This window comes from Camelus dromedarius, chromosome 18, assembly GCF_036321535.1.
Source record: "Camelus dromedarius isolate mCamDro1 chromosome 18, mCamDro1.pat, whole genome shotgun sequence".
Classification (NCBI taxonomy): Eukaryota; Metazoa; Chordata; class Mammalia; order Artiodactyla; family Camelidae; genus Camelus; species Camelus dromedarius.
In genome coordinates, this window is record NC_087453.1 from 4,544,343 (window position 1) to 4,564,493 (window position 20,151).

At 50.3% G+C, this 20,151-nt stretch overlaps 1 long non-coding RNA gene across 1 annotated transcript in view; it reads left to right on the forward strand.

The window, feature by feature from the left end:
• Window positions 1-11,058, forward strand: part of LOC135323410 (uncharacterized) — a 35,267-nt gene extending 24,209 nt beyond the window's left edge. Inside the window, exon 3 of the long non-coding RNA XR_010385003.1 lies at window positions 10,825-11,058. This is a non-coding gene — a long non-coding RNA (uncharacterized LOC135323410). The remainder of the gene's footprint in view (window positions 1-10,824) is intronic.
• Window positions 11,059-20,151: the final 9,093 nt, after the last annotated feature.

Sequence of the window (20,151 nt, forward strand, 5' to 3'; positions counted from 1 at the left end):
CTGCAGATAAACATGAGAATGACCTCGGGGTGACTAGTTAAGACCATTAAGAAATTTAAGAAACGTGTTCTTCCCTTCATTCAAACAAATATTTATTGAGCATCTACCCTGTGCCAGACTCAGCAAACAAAATAAAGTCCCAGTCCCCAGGGCTTAGAGTCTTGTGGAGGAGACAGAGCCAGTCAATCTGTAAGAGCACTTCAGCTCAAGGGAGAAAAACGAAGCAGGGTTAAGGGGCTGCTGAGCGATGGGGGTGATGATTCTCATGGGAGCTTGAGGCAGGCTTCTGCAGGAGGTGTCGTTTGTACCTAGACCTGAATGAATTGAGGGGCGGGCCATGTGGCCACCTGCAGGGACAACTTTCTTGGAGGAGGGAACAGCAACTGTGAGCCTTTGAGGGGGAGCTCTGTTGGGATGTTTGAGGAACAAGGAAGGTGTGGAAGGCAGAATTCTAAAACCAGCCTCCCACCCCCTCCTCTGGGCATTCGAGTAAACATGAATCCAGCTACTGCCACAAAGGGACTTTGCATTTGAAATTTAAGTCCCTGGTCAGTTGACTTAGATGTGGAGATGAGCCCAGGTGGGCCTAGTCTAATCAGTTGAACGCTTTAAGAGCCAAGAGTTCTCTCTGGCTCCTTGCAGGAGAAGTCAGAGAGGGGATGAAGCATAGGAAAGATTCGATGTGATGCTGTTGCTGGTTGAAGGTGGAGGAAGCCTCATGACAAGATGGCCTCTAGGACCTGAGAGCTGCCCCTGGGTGAAACCCAACAAGGAAATGAGACGGCAGTCCTACAACCACAGGAGCAGAGTCCTGCCAGTTAAAGGCAGAAGCTCAGAAGAGAACAGCTCCTGACAAGAACACAGCTGCCTGACGCCTTGATGTCAGCCTGAGCGAGGGGCCCAGCAGCCCTGCTGGACTTCCAGCCACCAGAGCTGTGAGCTAATAAACAGGCGCTGTCTCGAGGTGCTGCCGTCAGGAGTGACTTGTTATACAGCAGAGAAAAGGGCTGCAGAGGCTGCACGGCTAGAACGGAGGACAGAGGGTGGGAGGGGGAGAGGGGAGACAAGGCTGGAGAGGTAACAGGCTAGCTGCTACAGGGTGGAGTAGGCGGTGGTGAGGACTTTGGCGTCTGTGCTGAGGGACACGGAGAACCGCTAGCTCTCAGCCCCCTCAGCCCCTGCTCCCACACTTGCCTTCTCTCATTTTCCACCCTGCCCAGTGTTCCTTCCACCACCACACCCAACTTCCTGGCGACCATCTATCCACGTGTGCATGTGAATCGATTAGGGTGCTGTTAATTGGGAGTGACAGGAAACCAACACAAACTACTAAACCCCCAAGTCCAGGGACTTCAGGCTTAGCTGGATCCAGGAGCTCAAATATTAACTTTCAGAACTCTGTGTCTTTCTGTTCCTTCACCTTGCTTTCTTCTACACATCTTCATGCTCAGACAGACTCCCCCATGTGGTGGCTGAGGTGGTCATTGGCTGCTGTGGGCTCACATCCTGCCATCTTGTCAATCCCAATGGAGAGATCCCATCTTTCCTGCTCAGTTCCCCTAGGAGTCCTGGGATGACCTGCATTGGCCCCGCCTGGGTCACATGACCACTGCAGAGCCGGTCACAAAGGTGGGGGGGGCGGGGGGGTAGAAGAACCCACCCTCAGGTCAGGTACGTGTCCCAGGATGTGGATCACAGGGGAAGGTTGGGGAGCAGGGGGCTTTAGGCCTTATCTTGAAACCCCCTGAATTGAGAAAGGAAGGGATGGTCCTTTGTGGTCTTTTAGGGAGTCATGGGTGCTGTGAGCAGCAGAAGAGGGTCTGAGTGCTAGCGGGGCAAAGCCAGCCAATGTTCACTAGAGGGGTTGGCTCTGCCTGCACTCTGGGTGCTGTGAGTGCCTGCATCTGAGATATGGCTTCTGCATGGAGATTCCAGAGCCTCACACTGTGTTCTGCTCAGATCACAGGGCCCTCGTTTCTCCCCTCATTATCTCTGCATCCTATTAGGTCTTGGCACAGGCATCAGGAGTTATGGAAATACCACACAACCCTGCCTTGCCCCGGTTGTTTACTGGAGAAATAAATAGAGAGAGAAACTCAGCTGAACAGATGCATGGACCAGCAGAGCAGCCCTGGGAGGCTCGTGCCATGGAGAGCCATCGTCATAAACAGATGGGGCGCTGAGAGGAGCATCTTGGAATGTCTGTCCAAGCCCCACACAAACGAGGACCTGCAGCCAAGCGCGAGGCCAGCTGGAAGGTCCCTAGCCGGGGAGGAGGAGAGCCCCTGGGGTGGGGGAGGGCCCAGCAGGATGCTCCAGTCCATTGCCGGCGTGGGGGGTGGGGGGTGGGCACCGTCGGCAACATCTTCTCCCCGTTACTTTTTACGGGCAGTATTGGAAACAGGTCTGGAAGGACAGGTGTGCTGGCCAGTTTGGAGAGCCTCCCCTCCCCAGACACCAATAATCCTTGTGCTTGGCCTTACAGTGGCCTGTGAGGACACCATTCGGCCCCCTCTCCCAGCCACACTGCTGCTGCAGGGGCTGCTTCAGCCGCACCGGCCTCCTTGCTGTCCCCGAAGTACACCAGTACACCCCCGGTCTCAGGGCGTTGGCGCCTGCTGCTCCCACTGCCCGCAGCACTCCTACCCGTGGGCCTGCGGCTTGCTCCCTCTCCTCCTCTAGGCTTCTGCTCAAGTGCCCCCGTCAGACACAGGGCTTTTAGGTCAGGCTCGGTCTGCTGCAGTAACAAACAAGCCCCAGTCCTGCATGTCCAGGCACAGCAAAGTTTCATCTCTCTCACATGACACATCCAGTGTCATCCCTGGGAGCTCTGATGGTCACTCGGAGGCTCCGGCTGACTGAGGCTCTGGCTGACTGAGGCTCCATCTCTACTTGTACTGTCGTGGTCACAGTGGCAGTGGGAGGGGCACACGGTGGCTCTGCAGCTCCACTGGGTAGTGACACCTGTCACTTCCATTCACTTTTCGTTGGCAAAAGCAAGTCACGGGTGTCTGGAAGCAGCTCTGAGTGTTACCCCTTTTCTTAATCACCCTGCATCCGCGGGCCCCCACCCTGCTCTACTGCTCCACTCCCTGCCCTATGCTGTACCGTGTTTACCTGTTTATTGTTTGCCACTTTCCCTAGCGTCTAAGCCCCACAAGGGCAGGTTTGTCTGGTTTTGTTCGCTGCTGGACCTGCAGCATTGCCTGGTGTACAGAAGGCACTCAGATTTTATTCAAACAGATTGACAGTAATACGAACAGTTGATATCTAAGGTGCTTACCACGTGCCCGACGCTGCTCATGCACAGACTCGCTGGCTCTCATTTCAGTCCTAAGGGGGTGTAGGTCTATTATGACTGCTGTTTTCCATACAAGGAAACTGAAGCTCAGAGGAGTTGAGACCCTTGCCTGAGGTCACACAGCCATTTCGTGGGCAGAACCAGCCCGCTGACCCCTGAAAGTTCCTGCTGGGCCCAGCCATTTATGACCGGGGGCAGAATCACAACATCCAGGCCCAGCAATTGAGTGTCCATCACGCGTGGGGACAGGGCCTGGGAGCAGGTACAGAAGATAAAGTAACAATGGCAAAAAGCTATAAAAGTATCACCGATTATTGTATGCCACATACTGTGGTAAGGGGGGCATATCCTACTTCATGCTCACAAAAATTGCAGGAGCAAGTGTTGGAATCCCCACCACGCAGTGATAGAACTTTCCAGGGCACTGCTCGTCCTGAAGGAGTGCAGGGACTTTGGCTCCAGCCATCCAGATGTGGAGGCTGGAGACCTAACGCACCGCGGTCCTGCCTCCCAGCTGACCTGTACACCCGGGGCACCAAGAAAGACGCGTTTATTTCCGTCGGAGCTGCGCCTGCGGCCCTCGGCAATCATCTGGAGCAGCTTTCCTCATCAGACTTTCTGCAGCCCTGAGGCAGAAATGTAAAGCAGGACGTTGCATCAGTGTTTTGCAGGGGCAGTTCTATCTTTCTAGCCCAGAAAAGCAGAGTCATTTTCATGTCTTCTTCCCACGCATGCTTGCATACCTGCCTGTATCTGTGAGTAAGCTCCCCTCGGGCGTCGCCTCTCACTCCCCACCCCGGCCTTACCCTCTCTCATGCCACAGGCCACATGGTTGCAATCATTATATGGGTTAAGTACGTATGTGCAGCGTTTCAGTCCCAGCCCCACCACTTACAGCTCTGCAACTCAGAGCAAGTGTCTTGGCCTCTCCCTGCGCCTCAGTTTGCTCATCTGTCACATGGGGATAAGCATCATGCCGAGCTCAGAGGGTTGTGAGGATAAAATGCGCTCCCAGTATTTAGACACATACAGTAAGTGCTCAGTAAATGGCAGCCATCGTTACATCTCAGGCCTGGCTGGGCATCAAGTGTCTCTGCTGAAACATTCGGTGTCTATAGAAAGCAGCAGTGCTTTTCATTGCCTCACTGTTGGGAAATGCAAAAAACCTTGCAGTCACCCAAGTATTCTCTAATGCAAGTCTGACTCAATGTTTTCCTTATATACAGTGGAAAACTCTACAAGCTGATACCAGGAACAAAGTGTGTACTTCCTGGGTTCATTGGGTGAAAAGGCTGGTTGTGACACATGGTCCCACTTTAGTAGATTGTATTTTGGGAGACTGCACCTTCTGTATTGTGTATGTCTGAAATGTTTGCATTGTTTGGTAAGGCAGGGATTTTTTTTTTGTCACTAGGAAAAAGGGAAAGAGACATGAGTCTCACACGATGAAAGTCAGCAAGGATCTTTGTATTTCTGTGACTTTGTTTCCCTCCTCCCCCAACCTGGCTTCAGAGAGTTTGGCGTTTTTAAAGCGGAAATCCTTATTCCTGGTGTTTTTTGGCACTCTTGCTTTGCTGCTGGATCTAAGTAGAGGAAATGGGTCTTGTAGGTTTGATGACGGTCTCACTGTAAGGGCATCGCTGATTTCTCTTCACTCACCCTGTGCCGGTGCCCAGCCTCCCCCGTCTTTAAACGAAGTTTGGGGCCGCCTTACTTTGTGGCTTTAGTGGGATTCGTCCTCTCACCCCTGCTGTGGCAGGAGCCACAGGTGAGGCCCTGTCCTCTCTCCTCTTGTCTCTTTTAAGTGCCTTGAAAACCGTGCCCGTGTGCTTTATTAGTCCTACGTGTGGAGGCGGTGCTGGGGGCTGCACAACCTTGAACTAAGCCGTCCTGGTACCGCTCGGCCTCCCTGTACGGTCCTGTCACTCAGGAGCATTGCCAGTCCAGCTTTCCTATCAAGCAAGTGGATTTCATTAAGAAACACTACCAGCAATGCAGACCTTCTCAGTTAACTCATTAGCATGTTGTCTAGACAAGGTAAATTCTGGAAGGAAAACAGCAGGGAGGCAGGCAGGGAGGAGCAGTCACCAAATCTGTGGTTGGGGAACCTCTCAGGTGATTGTCCCACAATCACAGGGATGGTGACCAATGTTTTCTCTTTCTACCACATTTGATAGGGAATTGATTTGACGTCTCTTTCAAGAGATTGGTTCGAGGCTCAGCAGTCAGGACTAGGAGCAAGAGAGCCTCCTTGAGAGCAGCCCCACTGCCCAGCTGCAGGCACAGCTCACCTTGGTTTTTGTCGTGGCTAATGGCATATGGTCTGTGGCCAGAATTCCTGGGTTCACACTTGAGTTCTACCAGTTACTAGCTGTGTGACCTTGGGCAAATTATCGATCTCTCTGGGTCTCACTTTCTCTATCTTTAAGATAGGGATGGCACAGTACTTTCCTCATAGGTTGTTAGGAGGATTAAATGAATTAATACATGTAAATTGCTTAGAACGGGGCCTAGCACATAGTAAGTGCTCAGTAAAAATGAATCATCATTGTTACCACCACTATTATTACTATTACTATTATTATTAGTATCATCTTTCAGTTGTGATGAAAATGTAGATCAGCATAAGTACGTGCTCAAAACTCTGGTCGCATCTTTTCTGTGTCCATTTTCATCAGTTTGATTGTAAACGCATCTTCTTGGCTAAAGGTTCTATTCTGGGTCCCTTCAAGATCCTGGAATTTGTCAGCTGTAGCATCAGCCTTGCCTCCCTAGAATTTGTGAATCCCACCCATTTATTTTGCTCCAGCCATGGTCTGCAGTCTCCCACATCATGCTTTTTCATCCTCATGCAGAATGCCACCTTCCTCTTCTGGTTGGTGTTGTCCGTTCTTGGGGACAGTCTCCACTATGAGCCTTCCTTATCCCCCTGCCCGCCCTGTCTCTTGCGGCTCCTCATTCCTCCAGCTCCCAGTTCATCACCATTCCTGTGGGTACTCACCTGGAATCCCCTCCAGAGACCCAGCCACCTACTCAGTCTCTGACCTGTAAGTGGGGCATTGAATCAGCTCACCTGTAAGGTCCTTTTCACTCCAGTGTGGGTTTTTGGAATATAATTAAGAAAATATTGATGAGGCCTTTACAGAGAAAAATTACAAAACATTATTTAAGGTCATGAGAGAAGACCAGAATAAATGGACATGTGTGACATGTTTGTGGATGCAAGACTCAATATTATAAAAATAAAACTGTCCAAGTTAACTGAGGTCCAATGAAACGCCAGTTAATATTTTTGGATTTCACCATCTCAGTGGAGCTTAACACATTGATTCTAAAACTTGTATGGAGAAACAAAGGGCAAGAATAATTTAGATAAATCGGAAGAAGTTGGGGCCGTTGACCTTACCAGACATCACGACTTGTTATAAAGCTCTAGTCATTGAGAGAGGCTAATAGTGAAACAGTGATGGATAAACAGAGTGAAACAGAGTGGAAACATGCTCCATGACTCAGGTGACCTTGAAAATGAGGGGAAAGGATGGGCTACTAAAAAAAAATAAATAGTGCTATGACAACCATTTTTTCCACGTTAAAAATTTTAAAAATTTCTACTGAGTTTCATACTCAAAATTCAATTCAAGGTGGATTAAAGACCTACGTATGAAAAACAAAGCTTTAAAAATGAAAACATAGGCAAAAATGACTTCAGATGGGGAAGGATTTCTTAAATACTCTAGGTGGGAAAGGTAAGGGAGCCTAGCAGCTGGGCTGTGGGTCTGGAGTCACCCGAGCTCTGCTACCTGCCAGCAGTGTGACGTCAGGCAGGCTGCTTCATCTTCTGTGCCTCGGTTTACTCCTTGTAAAGAATGGGTAAGCATTTGAGAAGACACAGTCAACTGTCTCCCTCTCCGAATTCCTTTTCTCACTGGCAAAGCCCAGCTCCCGCGGTGGGAGATGAACACTCTGGCTCATTCCTTGCCAGTGAACCACGGGGTTAAGTGCAGGGCTGTGCCCTAGTCCTGGCAGATGACACCCGAGGGCCTGGCTGCCACCGGCTTAAGGGAAAGGCTTCCCTCCCTGACAAAGAGAGACGGACGAAACAGACATCATTTGTCAGGGTGTTGTCCCATCTGCGTGTGACACCTGGAGCTATAGCAGTGTGTCATGACCGCGAGGGGGCAACCAGTCTGCAGTCGATGGGGCCCAAGAAGATGGAGAGAGCCTGGGTCCTCAAAGAGTCCATGGGGGCACCGGCCCCACCTGGGACAGCCATGCCAGTGGACATCACGTGCTGAGAGAAAATCCACTTTCCTCCTTGTGCAAGCCTCTTTCAGTCGGCTGAGTTGTGACCTGCTGTGACCTACTGTCAGCCGTATTCTGACCAATGCAACAACGGTCCCTGGGTCATAGGCTTGCTGTGAAGATTAAGGGGGGAAACGACGTGTAAAGCGTTTAGCGCAGCCCGCGGTGCCTGACAGCGCGGGACAGACGGCAGCCCTGCAGCTGCAGGAAAGCCAGCGGGGCCTGGGGCCGCTCGCCGAGCACCGACCGCGCTTAAGGCGCTGCTGTGTGTCCTGTGTGCACTGTCTCACTGAGTCCTCGTCAGGGTCATTCGGGGCTGGTGCTGTTACTCTGTTCATTTTACAGATCAGGAAACTGAGGCTCAGAGAGGTTAAGGAACTTGCCGCAGGGCTCCCAGCAGGGAAGTGGTGGAACTGGGACTCGAATCCAGGCCCATGTCCCAAACTCCAGAGCTTGTCCACAGTGCTGAAGAGTCTCCTGGGACAGGAGTCCTGCCGTTTCCTGTCCCAGGTAGAAGCACTTTTGTGCGATCAACAAACCCTGCAGAGAGGAGTGTCCCTCCGCTCCTGGAGATCCCGGCTCAGGGCCTCCAGTCAAGCCTCTTCTCCTCCCTGGGTTATGGCTGATCCTCACGTGCTCCCCGGAGAGGCAGGGAAGAGCCAAGAACGCCTGGCTCAAATGCCTCCCTAATAGAATTAGAATGTTCTTGTCAAGATGGATTCTTTTGGGGTGGGCCAAGCAAGTCACATACTCAGCTGCCAGAGGCAAAGGACAAACATGATGTGTCATCACAGCTGACACTTGGTCTGCAGGGCTGGGCAGGCGAAGAGGGGCCTGTTATTTGCGCTCCAAATCTAACTTCGCTGGGGAAGTTTGGATCATTTTTGATTACTTTGGGCTTTCCCCCCACTTTTCTGTCATTTCTCCCCTTCTTCTGAGGCCACTCTCAGTGTCAGCTTGCAAGAGCCCCATCTCCGGGACGTGGAGTGGCAGAGTTGGTGGCCTCTATCCTCTTTGGGGGTCTGATGGCCCACGAGGGGGAGAGCGAGGTGCTGATCTGAGGGAGGGGACCCCTGGTGTCTTCTTTGACCATCTTACCATCACCAGCTTCCACAGATGGTGGGGAACCCTGGGTCAGAAACTGCTGCTTCTGTTGGCTTTAAATTCCATCCCTGGCTCTCTTCCTGGATTTCCTTGGCTACCTTCAACCTGGACACTGCGCAGTGGCTTCCCTCCAGAACACTAGGACTGGATTAATGACGTCACCACTGAGCTCCCGGGGGCTTCAAAGAAGGGAGAGAGGCTAGGAGGCAGCAGCTGAGTCCCGTCAGCCCTCAGGACGCTGCTCATGTGCCCATGACTCAGTGTCAGGGGATAACCGCACGTGGATCTGCGCGCTCTTTCTCCTTGTCCAGCTACCTGCCATCTAAAGTACCCACCCCGTTTTGCATGATTTGAGGTAATGGGTGTAACACACTTAGAAAGCTGCCCTGTGCCGGATACAGGCTCAGCAAAGGCAGCTGTCCCTAATCCCTACAGCAAGCAGCCCTACTAAGCAGGAATCACTAGAGTCCCCATTTAGCAGATTAGGAAACTAAGCAAGCTTGTGAGCAGAGCCAAGACCCACCCTGCCCCTCAGGAGCTTGCAGTTTAGTGTGTGTGTGTTGGTGGCGAGGAGACAGCTGCCCAAAAAGCTCTGCTGTGCATCGCACCACACTCAAGAAAAGTCAGATGCAGACAACGGAATTCATTTCCACCACTCCGATCCCAACCCTTACAGAAGCCCTGGCTCCAAAGCCTACACCCAGCTCACAAAACTGTATACCGTGACTTCCAGAATGCCTTGGACTGATCTGTGTCATTTCAAGAGAATCCCAGTTATGCAAGGACACTTGGGGTGTGACCTCAGTGTCATGTGGTGGTAAGCATCATACACAAAGAGCAGGATGTTTGAGGAGTGCTCTGTGAGTGGAAGAAGCTCCAGTGACACATATCACAACCCGGGAGCATCCCCAGGGGTGGTCGAGGGTGGAGTGCTGCTCCAGTCGGTTCACAGGCTGAGTTCAGTCATGGCGTTTCCTAGTATCCTCTAGCCGAAGTCCATTCACCAACTGTGTTCCATTTCTGTTGTAAAAGCGCGGACCCCAGGCCTACAAGGACAGGTGGCAGAGTTCTCATGGGCTTCTTATTCTTTAAGCCGAGATGAAGTGCTCCCTGCAAGGCGAGGCTGTTGCTACGGCCTCACCTGAGAGCAGCTCCAGGCCCCGCAGAGCAAGCTGGAACCTGCCTTAGACTAAGGGCCCGTGAGGGGTAGTCATTGCCTGGCCCTGGCCTTTGAATCTTGCCGATGGTGGTGTTTGTATTCTTAAAACCTGGCTGAGCAGGCAGGCATCTCACTGGGGGTGGGCCTCGTTTGATGAGTTAAGTCACCAGCTAGCTGTGTCTGCTGATGACTTCACGGAGACCGCCAGGGAGATGGCCAAGGGCTGGTCTCTTCAGTCCTCAAAGTCACCAATGGCTGTGTGCACTAATGGGCCAAGGACTGGGGAGAGGCAGTAAAGGTTAATAATAGTAAAGGTTAATAATAATACCATTGACGAGAACTTCCTATGGGCCGTGCATTGTGCACGGCATATTTGTAAGGCTCGTGGGTAAGAATTATTATCCCCATTTTACAGAAAAGCAAACCAAGTATCAGAGAAGTTAAGTAATCCGCCTTGGTCACGTAATTTGATGTCTGATGCCTGGGCTCGTATACAATTCCAAATTCTGTACTCAGCCTTGATTGGTCCCCAATTCTTCCTCCTAAGAAAACAGGAGAGAAGACAGCCTCTGAGGAGGAAAAGGGGACAGGAGGATCAGGGGAAGAAAGGGTTTCAGGTGTTAGGGAGTGAGGTTGGATGGCCTTGATGACTTGCCGCAAGCCTCCCTGAGGAGCCGAGCCTGTTGGGCAAGAGTGTCAGCTTGCAGCCAGCTACAGAACTCCGAGGGCAGATGGCAGGGGTGTGGCACCGAAGCAACTTCAAAAGCAGTTCTGTGTGTTCTGCCTGGAGATCAGCAGGACTGTCTGAGTTGCAAGTGATGGAAAACCTAATCAAACCAGCTTGACAGAAAAATAAATGTTGGCTCACATAACTTGAAAGTGCAGAGTCAGTGGCTTCAGGCAAGGCTGTATCCAGGTGCTCCAGCAACACTGCTCTCTTTGTTGTCTCCTTTTTCAGGCAGGCACTCTCCAAGAGAGACTGTGATCAGCAGCCCCAGGCTCCCGTCCAGTGCTCTCAGCAAGTCCAGTGGGTAGAAGCACCCCCCTCACAAGAGTTCCAACAGAAACATTAGGACCGAGCGGCATTGCCTCTGATCAACCTAGCCTGCGTCCATCGATTGCAAGCTCACGATGGGCCAGTCACGTTCCAAGTGCCTTTCTTGTACTAGCCCGCCTCATTCTCCTGGGACTCAGTGAGGTAAATGGTGTTCTTATTCCCATTGTACAGAAGGGGAGAAGGAGGCTTAGAATAAGGAAGGCCCTTGCCCTTGATCACCCAGCGAGAGCTGCAGAGCTGGGATCTGTAGGCTCCGGAGGAGACCACACACTGCGGCTGCAATGCTCTGCCCACTGGCTGCATCTCCCAGCGCCTCCCAGGCCATCAGTGCTCGTGTTCCTCACGGCTGAAGGAGTTTTCATACAACAGGGGCCCTGATCCCAGGGCCACTAGTGAGTTGGGGCTCTGTGGATGATGCAGTGTCTTGACAGTCACTAGGGGACAGTCTGGCTGTCCTGGACTCCAGAGATGCAGTGGATGGGGTCTTCAGCATTATAAGTTCCAGAGAGATTTTTTAAACTAGGTTTTTTGTTTGTTTAGTTTTTTTAAAAATTGAGGTGAAATTCATATAATATAATTAACTTTTAAAGTGAACAATTCAGTGGCCTTTAATACAGTCACAGCATTGTGCCTCCATCACCACTGTTAAGTTCCAAAATCTTTCATCACTGTAAACAGAAACCGCACATCGAGGGGGAGGATCTAACTCAGTGGTAGAGTGCCCGCTTAGCATGCACAGGCCCTGGGTTCAATCCCCAGTACTTCCATTAAGAAAGAAAGAAAGAAACCTAATTACCTCCCCCTCCAAAAAAAAAGAAGCCCTGTACCGTTAGGCAGTCACTCCCTGTTTATCCTCCCCCTCAGCCTCTGGCAACTAGAAATCTACTTTCCGTCTCTATAGATTTGCCAGCTCTGAATATTTCATGTAAGTGGAATCATATAATATGTGGCCTTTTGTGTCTGGCTTCTCTCATTCAGCATACTGTTTTCAAGGTTCATCCATATTGTAACCTGTATCAGTGCTTCATTCCTACTTACAGCTGAGTAATATTCCACTGTGTGGCTCTTCCACGATTTGCTTGTCTGTTCATCGGTTGATGGACATTTGGGTTATTTCCACCTTTTGGCTACTGGAAATAGTGCTGCTCTGAACCTTTGTGTTCAGTATTTGTTTGGATCCGGAATTAAACTTGCTTTCCACTCTTTCCTATACAGACCTAGGAATGGAATTACTCGGTCACATGGTAGCTCTATGTTTAACTTTTTGAGGAATTGCCAAACTGTTCTGAACGATTTTCGTTTTAGTTGAGTTACAACTTTTACATCGTACACACATTGTTAGTGTACAGCTCGATAACTCTTTCTATATACGTGGACCATTTCCATCACCCTGGAGTGCTTCCTAGACCTCTTCCCGGTGGGTAGCTCTCCCGTCCCCCAGCGTTCCCACCATAGGTTAGCTTTGGGACTTTCTGTAAATGGAATCTCACAGCATGCTCTCTTCTGTGCCTGGCTTCTGTTTCTCAGCATAATGTCTGTGGGATTCATCCGTGTTGTGTCTTAGTTTATTTTTTTATTACTGTGTAGCATTCTACTGTATGAACATGCTGTAAGTTACTTATCCTTTCCAATTTTGACAGACATTTGGGTTGTTTCCAGTTCTTGGCTCTTAGGAACAAAGCTGCTCTAAGTCGGCCTAGGCTTGTCTTTTGTGGGAACATACCCACATTCTCCTGCACGTGCCATGAAGAGAGTGGCTGGACCATGGGGGAGGCGCGTGCTCAGCTTTAGGAGAGGCAAAAGGATGAACTTGGCTGAAGATTTCTAGTCTTGGGACATGAGAGGTACAAGGTCCTTTAAAGGACTTTTAAAAACAGAAAATGTTTTCATGTGTCCTCTTGCTCCCAGTCACTGGCCCCAAGGCAAGGAACGGTCTCTCTGCTGAGAGCCTCTCAAAGCCTTTCCCGGCCCTGGGGTCCCCAGGGAGCATCCCGAGGCTGATACAGCGCTGAGACAGGCAAAGTGACCTAAGCCAGCGTCTCCACTATTCAGTCATCCCTCCTCCCAACCTTCAGTGAAGTGCAAAGAGTTGACCAAGTCTCCGCCAGCTGAACAGTTGATTTCTTCACATGAAAGTCTGGATTTGGGTTTACCCTGCCAGATGGATTTTCTTCAAGATTTTCATTTCACGTGCTCTTTTGAGTCACAAGATAAAAAATAGACGTTATAATCAGTTAGCTCATTAAGAGATAGACATCAGCATGAGTAATTACAGGGACACTCCCTTGAGATGCTGCTCCCCAGGGAAGTCCAAGTTTCCTTTTCATATGAAATTTTTCAAAGATACAGAAAAATGGAAAAAATTGTACAGTGAACACCCATATCCCCATGGCCCAAGTTCCATAATTAACATTTTGCTAAACTTGCTTTTTCTCATTATCTGGCCATCCCTCCATCCCTCTCTCCACCCATCCTCCCATCTGATTTTTTGGAATTATTTCAAAGTACGTTGCAGACATTAGTATAAGGAAGTCCAGTTTTAAAAGTTACGGTGAAAAGTTTTAGATAAATACTGACATGCAATTTAATAGATTGAGGTTTTATAAGATTAGGGTGGGGAGTTATTTTTATTCACTCATTTAAAGTTTTGAACTGTGTGTTGTTATAGTCTTCTAGGGCAAGTCTCTCTCTTTCTCAACTCATCCAAAGCATGCATCTACCAGATTTCTGACCCAGGAATTTTAGGGTAGCTTTTCAATGTTAAAAGTATGTGCCAAAAATTGTCATTCACATTTATTCAGTCACTCACTCATTCATTCATTCACTCATTCAAAAACACTCGTTGAGGGCCTTTTAAGGGCCAGGCACTGTTCAAGGTACCAGCAGGCATCTCAGGACTGGGACAGTTGAACAGTGTGTTGTACGTAGAAGATGCCCAATTGGTATTGGACAGTGAAGTGAATCTCTCAAGAACTTCCCAGCAATTCATTCTTGGGTGGTGGTTGGCTTATTTATCGAGGATGTGTGTGTGTGTGTGTGTGTGTGTGTGTGTGTGTGATGGTTTTGACATACAATGAGTTAAAATTCCAGCATTTACAATTTGTAAAAATTATAATATGTACAAAAAGATGTACACATTACAAATGTATACATTCCACCATTTATGATTTGTGTGGTATGGGATAAATTATTCGTATATGAGCCTCAGGTTCTTGACTGTATAAAAGGAGATACTCACCTAACCCACAGACTTGTTCAGGAAATGAAGTAAAATGAGCCTTTCAAAGTGCTTGGTGCACAGTGCTTGCCCGTAGACAGCCCGCATTAGCACTCGCTCTGCTTATGCTGATGGCCTGGGCAGCTCTGTGGGGTCTCATGGATTCTGAATGATTGGGAAGGAAGGAGTGCCCAAGGGAGATGGAAAGGAAAGGAGCACTATGATCACCTGGACCCATTGTCCCTCTGTCTGCTCTTTCCTCTCCCCTTGAAGCTGCCATGTCCCAAGGTGGAGGAACCTCGTCTGCCAGCTCCGAGCCCGAGGTCTCCCTGGTCTGAGCTGCCAGTAGGTCACTCCAGGTGGCCAGAGTGAGCTGACCCAGGACACTGCAGGTCCCATTCCTGCACCCCCGAATAGCAAAGTGTTCCCCAGCCCGGCCTGAGGGTCACCTTGGTCCAAGTCACACTTGATGCACTGAGGTTCCTCTTGCAAAGTATGTGACAGCCCTTTCCAGGTCACTGCAGTGGAATTTGACCCCTGGAGCCGGGCTCTCCCCTTTCCCCGAGTCAGACTCAATCCGGTCTGTTCCCAGCGCCTCTGGGAAGCTCAGTGTGTCTGCCCTCCTCTGAGGAGTGTGACTGTGGCTGTTTTCATTTCAGTCTGTCTTGATTGTTGTATTACTGCTTTTAGATTACAAAAGCCATATCGTCTCATCGTAAAAATATTGAAACATGAATGTCATAGTAAGTCCCTTTCCCCAGAAAGTAGCAGTTTGTGAAAATTCTCTTAGAATGGTTTCGCATATACCGAAAATATTTTTAAAATAGAAATGGGATAACACTGTGCATATTGTTTAGTGACCTCCGTTTTTAACTTCAGGGACATCTTAGACATCATCCCAGGTCAAGTCAGTCTTTTTCACCAGCTGCAGGTAACCCGCGGTGTGGGTGGTACCTGTATTCATTGTTTCCTCCCCTTTGGGGAGATATTTAGGTGGTTTCTAGTTCTTTGCTGTTAGCTCCTGCTGCAGCAAACAGCCTTATGCAGACGTTGTGCGACACGAGGCATCCTAAAACTGAAAATTGGAATTAGAATCAGCAAAATAGAATCATTGGGTTAAATAACCATCGTAACATTAATCAAACACTTATTAGGTCCCAGACATTGTCCAAGGTGCTATTCATTTATTAATTAACTGAATGCTTACAGCCATCTTTGAAACAGTCACTGTTAGTCCTATTTACAGGTGTGGAAACTGAGTCACAGAGAGGTTATCTGAGCTCACACAGCTGGTAAGAAGTGTGTTTTAGATTCTGACCCACATCCCAGTACTGACCAGCATTGACCCAAGTACGGTCCTGCCGTCAGGCATTGAGGACCACCACTCACGTTCACCCCGGGCTTCGTCAGTGCTCCCCAGGCGTCTTGTCCTCTTCACAACCATCACAAAGCAGGAACTGTCATTCCGCCACTTTACTTGTGGGCGAGCAGGGCACAGACGTTAAGTGGCTGCCTAAGGTCGCCCAGCTGGCCCAGAAGGACTGGGGATTATGATACCTGCCTAATTTTCAAATTAAAGAAAATTTATACGAAAATGGTCTTAAAAGTCCACAGCCACCCAAGGGTTTCCTGGACCCCTCAGGTGTCCCCTCTCCCCAGTCATTCCCTGCGCCTGTTGTTGATGTATTCGTGTGGTTGGTGGAGGGCAGGGACGTGCCTTTGGACGTCTCTTGGGGAGACTGGGAATGATTTGAGCCCAGAGCTGGGCAGGGTTTCATCCACCCCTGGACAAGGCTCTGCTGTCCCTGAGGCAGAAGGTGTAGGGGGCAGAGAATTCCTGCAAAGATGAAGAAGCAAGATGGCTTTGACCCCTCCCTTCCAGAAAACAGCCAAATGAAGTCTTTCTGGGAGCTTTTAGCACTCCTGGGGCGGCCCCTGTGCTATCCCGCTATCCCCTCCCCCTCTGCTGTCCCCTGCCCTGCACACTGGTCTGGACTCCTCAGCCTCCCTTTGTGGCCTGCGGACATCCCCCTCCAGGTGAGGCTTCTCCCTCACTCACACCTGCGTGTCGATTGCTTTACTTGGCTAATTTGATCAGCACCTTGCCTCCTGGATGCCCAGACTTCTCCCAGTGCTTATCAGAGAGGAGACAGACTTACTTCTGTGGGAAGATAGCCCAGGGCTGACTGGGGGGAGACCAGGTGGTGAAGGTGGAGACACAGCTGCCCTCAGGAATTCCTGGAGGAAGAGAGGGGCCCGGGCTGTTTCCTGGCCACTGACAGGGAGGTTGGGGTGGAGTTAACCTGAGGGAGTGGACTGGAGGAAGGCACTGGCCCTGGGGATGGCTTGGAGGAGGTGGGGAGTGGCTTGGGCCCTGGGTGGCTTGCAGAGACCTCAGGGTGTCAAGGTCACTGCCTGCACTGTGTCAGGAAGGCCCATGGCTGCTCCAGCTAGGCTGTGCCCTGTGGAGCCCACAAGGATGGACTGGAACCTGTGTTGGTTCTTGTCCGCTCTGACCATGGTGATGAGGGTGACCTGCATGGCCGGGCCCTTCACCAGGGAGCTGAACACACGCCAGGTCCAGGGGCTGGAGGAGCTGAAGGAGGAGCCAGGGGAAGAGGCTGGAAGGTAGTCCTTGGTTACGGGTCGAATCGTGTCCCCACCAAATGATTCTTCGAAGTCCTAATGCCCAGAATCTCAGTGTGTGACCTCATCTGGAGATGGGGTCATGCGGAACCTATTTAGGAATTTGCTGAGGTAGTAGGATGAAGTCATACTAGAGGCGGGTGGCTCCTCACCCAGTGGGACTGGTGTCCTTGAAAGGGGAGGGATAGTTGATCACAGACACACAGAAGGGAGACGGTGTGGAGGTGGAGGCAGAGACTGGAGTGATGCAGCCACATGCCAAGGAAACTGGGGCCACCAGAAGCTGGGAGAGGTGAGGACAGATCCTCCCCTGAGACCTTGACTTTGGACTTCTGGCCTCTAGAATTGTGAGAGTAAATTCCTGTCACTTTAAGACATCAGAGTTTTCGGTGCTTTGTTATAGCAGCTCCAGGAATTGAATGCAACCCCCAACCCAGGCACCAACAGAGAAGAGAATCCAGGAAACGTGTACCGGCCTGGCTACACAGCCTCTTGGATGAATCTCAGCACCTCAAGCAGGACCCCTGGGCCGGGTTCCTGCCCGGCTCTGTCCTGGTGCCGTCCATGCGTGATTAAGTAGCGTTGGGTCACTGGGCATCCTTGTCCAGCTCCCCCAGGAACCCATTTGCTCTGGGCAGATGAGCCACCCGGTTCCTTCTCTTTGTTGTCTCAGGCCTAGGAAAGGACCAGGCACATTGTCGGGCCTCCTGTGACTAACAGGAGGAAGGGGGTTTGCCGGGGGTGAGTACTGACCATTGCTGGGTTGGCATCGCAGCCTCGGTGGGCGGGAGTGGGGGCCTCATCTTCCCAGACCCGCACTGGCCAGTAGATTCACGTCTCAGGGAACCCAGCCTTTCTTCCTTGCTCCTGTAGGACAGACAGCCCAAACCCTGGCTTACCAGTTTCCTCCAAGTGTTAATTTATCAGGACAATAATAATCTTCAGGATGATTTACGGTTTGGGGGGATTACCAGCCTGTAGTGGTGGGGCTGATAGGCGTTTATTACCTACTTAACTGTTTAAGTCGAACAAAAAAGGAAAGCCTTGTTGCACAAAAGGTGATGAATGTTTCTGTTAAAACACCCTGTTAACATGATTCATTAACATGACAAAAAATGGCCTGGTCTCCTGACACCAGCTCGGAGGTTGGAAGATCCCACCAGACCTGTGCTTTTGGGGGGCTGCAGGAATTCGGGGATTTGCTTCTACTTTGCTTGGGGTGGGGGGCGGGGGGTATCTGCACGGGTCTCCACCTGGCTGCTCTGTGGGACTGGGCTGTTTTTAAGAACCTGGACCTGGGTTCACCTGGAGCAGCGCTACAAGCGGTATTGGGAAGGGAGTAGCTGTAAAAAGAATCCCAGAGGTTTCCCCCAAATCTGCTCCTTATTGAATCATCTCCAAACAGCTAAGGGGTCGGGTAAGGGTGTCACGGCTGTGCCGTCTCATGCCGGTGTTCGGTCACTCAGCAGCTGACACAGGAGAGTGGATACTAAACCTTTAATGAATAGAAATGTGGCAGAAAGTGACCAGAACCGAGTGACCGACAGCTGGCGTTGGGAAGCAGGTAGGGGTGGTTTGGACCAGCCTGGGTTTAAATTCTCACCCTGCCACACACTTACTGCGTGATCCTGGAGAGTGACTTCTCTCTGAACCTCAGTTTCTTTGCCTGTGAAACAGAGCTGACACCTGGACTTAGTTCCAGGCTTGTTGCAAGGGTTAAATGAGAGAATCGTAGGGAAGCTCTTGGGTCAGTTCATGGGCGGAGCGTAGCACAGTGCCTGGCACGAGCAGATGCTGAGTAAAGGAACTTTGGGACTATCTTCAGGCTAGATCATGAAATTCCTGGTTCAGCAAAGACCATCTGGCCATCTGGCTCCAGGATCCAGGAGCAGCCCTTCTCTGGGTCCTTAGCTCCATTTTCCAGATGAGGAACGTTGAGGCTCAGAAGGGGTTAAGGGACTCACCCAATATCACATGGTCAGGAAAGGATGAGTGCCCAGTCTGAACCCTAATCTGTCTGAATCTTTGTCTTTGGTATTTACAAATGCGTCTTGCCAGCTGGGAGAGGCAGGAAATGGGCAAATGTTTCTTAAGGAATCACGTACCAGAATCTTTCATGCCCTTTATCTCATTGAATCACCATGGCAGCGCTTCAAAGTAGGTATTTTATGAGTCTTGATTTATGGCTGCTTGTTCATAGAGTGTTAGTTTGGTACAAGGAGTGACTTTGGGGAGGCAGGCAGGCTTTGGGGCAAACCACTTTCGGGTTCAGCTTCATTATGGAGCTGTGTGACCCAGGATAAGTTGCTTAACCTCTCTGTGCCTCAGCTTCTCCATCGATAATCCTGGCACCTTCTCCTCAGGTGATTTGAGGTTCAGTGACTTTATATCTCCAGGAAGGGCTCACGGTCAGGGCTCAGTACTTGTTTTTCTGTGATCATCCGGGCAGTGGTGGGCTGGACTCCGGCAACGTGGGTTCCCCCATCACTGCTCAGTAGGTTACAATGATCTACAGGGTTTCTGCCCCTGGAAACTGCCCACGCCAATCTGACCCCACTGACAACAACTCCCCCAAACACCCCTCCCTACTTCTCTTTTATTTGAAGATGAAATTCATATTTCTACTATCTACCATAGGTGTGTCTGAAAGAAAAAAAAGTAATTTAAAAGCCTGGAATTCAAAACCCGCAAACCTTTGAAGCTACAGCCAGCTGAAAAAATTGCAGTCAACTGTAGTCACTCATGTTTATCACGGAGGGAAAAAAAGGTTCACGCCAAACAAAGGCGCTTACCGGGGAGAGGGAAAATATGAGAAGTATTTGGTCAGATGCTTCATTTGCTCCAGAGCCTGCCTCTGAGCAGCTTAACCAGCAAGGCATTTCACCCGCTGGGGGCTTGGCCTCTCCCCCAACCCCAGGAAGTTATTAAGTTGAAAATAATTAAGGTTGCTAAGTGATTTCACCTCTTGTGAATCCACTAGAAAGGAATCCTGTCACTGTTTAATTAAAAAATGAAGAAGAGAAAGAAGGAAGGAAAGAAGGGGAGGGAGGAAAGAAGGAAAGAGGGAGGAGGAGTGATGGGGGAGTGGGGAAGGGAAGAAAGGAAACTGTGTGATGTGCTTAGAGGATGGGGCTGGGGGGACAGGGGCTGGGTAGCAATACCCCTTATCACAGAATTAGTTCACTTCCCACTCAGCTGGAAAGTGGTCCCTGCCACGGCCCTCCCCGTTGCCCCCTGCCTCTTGCTGGCACCTCTGTTTTGGCAGTTATCTCTTTCCTGCACCCAGGAGAAAACAAAGGGATTCTGAAGTTCTCTGGCATCACACGCCAACTTCTAAAGGCACAAAGGATCCCAATTAGAACACC